This window comes from Lycium barbarum, chromosome 3, assembly GCF_019175385.1.
Source record: "Lycium barbarum isolate Lr01 chromosome 3, ASM1917538v2, whole genome shotgun sequence".
Classification (NCBI taxonomy): domain Eukaryota; kingdom Viridiplantae; phylum Streptophyta; class Magnoliopsida; order Solanales; family Solanaceae; genus Lycium; species Lycium barbarum.
In genome coordinates, this window is record NC_083339.1 from 80,227,820 (window position 1) to 80,231,361 (window position 3,542).

Consider the following 3,542-nt stretch of genomic DNA (forward strand, 5'->3'; position numbering starts at 1 on the left):
GATATGAGGAAGCTTATAAATGTGATTTTATTTGTTATAAGAATAGAAATTATTTTCTCTTAAAGAAAATTATCATTTTTCCGTTTTGAGAATTAATAATGTGAAAAATCTATACTCTTAATATTAGGTGGGAAGACTAGAATTTTGATAAATATATATTTTGTTACCAATTATTATAGTTCCCTGTTTTTATAAATTAATTGTCATATTGCTTAGTAGCTAAGTTTTAGCTTTTTAAATAAATTATGATTATCCATTTAGTGGATAATCTATTAATTTTAAAATATTTCCTAAATGACTATGTGGACAATTGCTAGCTTTTCATTAAATTAGCAATTAGTGGCCATCTTTGGTAAAAGACAAAGTTATCATACTTTTCCCCATGTGATCTCACGTGAATGGTTACTAATAGGATATTTTACACAGTATATTAATGGATCAACTTTGTTAAAAAAAAAAGAAAGATAAGAAGTTTCCTTTGCATTCATTGTATTTTTCTCCACCGCCTATGTTCATTAGCTAGCAGCACCATCTTCGTTTTCTTTTTATTGAAGCTTAAAAGAGTTAGCAGCAAACAATTGATCCTTCTTCAATTAACCACAGTACTATGCACATCGTTCTCTCCCTTTACAATTCAGCGAAGTGTAGCAACAAATAAATAAGGTATGAATCTTCAAATCTCTCTCTTTATCAAGCTTGATTAAGGAATAATTGCAAGAATAGAGTTGTAGTTGTTGTGTTGATGTTGTTGAATTATAGATGGAGGCTTGAAGAGAATTTTGGATGATATATGTATATGTTCATCTTGAAGAATGTTAAGGATGTTATTGATGTTGTTAGTATTAATTTCGGCTTCTTTACGGAAATAAAATTATTAAATAGTCGTATCACAAGTGGATTAGTTGAGAAATTTAGGAAACATCGTGTGGGATGTTTTAGGAAGTATATTGATATGGAAATGATTGTATTGATGTTGTTGTTGTTGGTTGCTGAATTACTATTTTGGGGCTAGGCAAATAAATAGGGGAGATGCTGTCAAAATTTCGGCAGATTTCAGAAAGATTTATTTGAAGGACTAAGACGAGCATTGAGTAGTCAAAGTTGAGGCGGCTAAAAAGGTATGTAAAGCTGTCCTTTCCTTGTTTTTGGCATGATCTATGACAAGTGCGAAGCATAACGATATCCATAATGAATTCATTCCTAGATGTAGGATATCCTGAGTTCTTTGACTTCTTAAGCCCGAAGGGGCATTCTCAAGTTGTGCGAATTCATAATGTTGACTAAATCCCGAAGGGGACATTCATAAGGTCTTTCTCTTACCTATGCATTTTATATTTAAATTTGTGAGTCTCGAAGGAGACAAATGAAAAGGGTTTGATTGCATACATGACGTCCATAATAGTTTTTTTTTTTCTAAATGATTTCATGACGCGACTGAGCGTGCTATATAACGTATGGCCTAAGCTTAAGTCTGAGTGTGTTATGGCCTCAGCTGATCCCTGAGTGTGCTATGGCCTCAGCTTATGTCTGAGCGTGCTATATAACATATGGCCTCAGTTTACGTTATGCCAATTGAGTTGTGCATATGGTTTCACCAATAATTTCGAGGAAATTAGTTTTGTACTAAAGGAAACATAAAGTTTGATTTGAATAATGTTCATAACTTTCTTATGCCAACTCAGATTGACTTGAAACGTGTTTATCATTTTACTAATGATTTCGAGAAAACTAGTTTTATACTAAAGGAAATATAAAGTTTGATTTCCAAAACCACTCCGAAGGGGGTGCGAGATTTTACTACTTAGACTTTCAAAACCACTCCGAAGGGGGTGTGAGATTTTACTAGTTAATTTTTCAAAACCACTCCGAACGGGGTGCGAGGTTTTACTATTTCATTCCATTTATGAATTATGTTTACTTTGCATATCATTATTATTATTATGCCGGAAGCGGCATGCCCGAAGGGGCCATCATTATTATTATGCCGGAAGCGGCATGCCCGAAGGGGCCATCATTATTATTATGACGGAAGCGGCATGCCCGAAGGGGCCATCATTATTATTAAGCCGGAAGCGGCTGCCTGAAGGGGCCATCATTATTATGCCGGAAGCGGCCGTCAGAAGGGACTATTGTGATACTATATTTATATTGTGTATTCTAGAATTTACGTATGCTGTACTTATATTGTGCATGCTAGAATTTGGGTAAAGGCCACAGGACTTGGTTCAGAATGCTATTTCAGGTTACTTACAGTTTGATTTCTAAACTTGTTTACTGCTGCACCTTCCTTATGCTATGATTCAGTGTTGCTTTACATGCTCGGTACATATTTTGTACTGACCCCCTTTCTTCGGGGGCTGCGTTTCATGCCGCGCAGGTGTATACAGATGAGTAGAGGATACTGCTAGAAGATGTTCCAGCTGAATTGGTGAGCTCCATTTCCTTCCGGAGTGTTGCCGAGTCAGAGTACTTACGTTATGGTATTTTGTCTATATTAGTGACTTTGCAGACAGTGTCCTGTGGTACGTTTGTCGAGATGTCGACAGAGTGATGTCAGCTGAACCATTTGTGTACTTTAAAAGAGCATGTATTTTAGATGATTTCAATTGGGTTAAAGTACTTATTTGATTGAAAGTTTTCATAATCGTTATAAAGATAATGATTTCTATTTGGAAAAGTTTCATGTTTTTAAAAAGTTTTTGAAATGACCGGTTTTGATAGAGCGAATGTCTAAGGGTTCGCTCGACTCTGATAAGAGTCGGGTGCCCGTCATGCCCTATCAGGACTGGGGTGTGACAGTAACAATTATTACTGTTCTTCTATTATCTCTGTGATTTTTATTACCACTTGTTATTTTCATTTTTTGCTTTAGTTATCGTATTATTTGTTGTCATTGTTCTTTTCTCTATTATTTTCCACATGGCTTCTTCACTATTATATTTCCTTTTCCAACTTTCTTTGACTTATTTTACTTGAGTTGTGGGTCTTTCAAAAGAACCTCTCTACTTCATACGGTAGGGTAAGATCTGCGGACACACCTACCTCCGTAGACCCACTTGTAAAATTACACTAGGTATATTGTTGTAATTTTCATTAAAATTTATTAATATCACGAAGCTAGCATTTTCCAAGTATAACAATTAAAGGAAATGTTGGTTCACTCGGTTACATGTTTATGGCACCGGGTGCCATGTCCCACTCCCCAATGTTGGGGCGTGACAACCACACATATTTTTTTTGTTCATGTGGAACTTTTTTAATGTAAAATATATTTATCACTATTTTAACTTTTTTAACTTTTTGTATCATCTTTTCCGACCAAATTTTTAATAAACGTGGCTGAATTCTTACTATTTATGCTGAATTTAGCTAACGTTTTACAAATTTGGCTCGAAAAAAGAAAAAAAGCACATAGTTGAAATAAATTATTGTTTCATCTAAAGAAAAAATAAAAACAAAATACATATAGTTGAAATTTTATTATTTTGGATAAATATTTTTTATTTGATAAAAAGTAATGGAACTCTAGAAAATTCTTTTTA

At 34.2% G+C, this 3,542-nt stretch overlaps 1 long non-coding RNA gene across 1 annotated transcript; it reads left to right on the forward strand.

The window, feature by feature from the left end:
* Positions 1–459: 459 nt before the first annotated feature.
* On the forward strand, positions 460–2,978 carry LOC132633932 (uncharacterized). Its single transcript, XR_009579944.1, has 3 exons — positions 460–663; positions 1,013–1,118; positions 2,378–2,978. It is a non-coding gene; the product is annotated as an uncharacterized LOC132633932 (long non-coding RNA).
* The last annotated feature ends 564 nt before the right edge of the window (positions 2,979–3,542 follow it).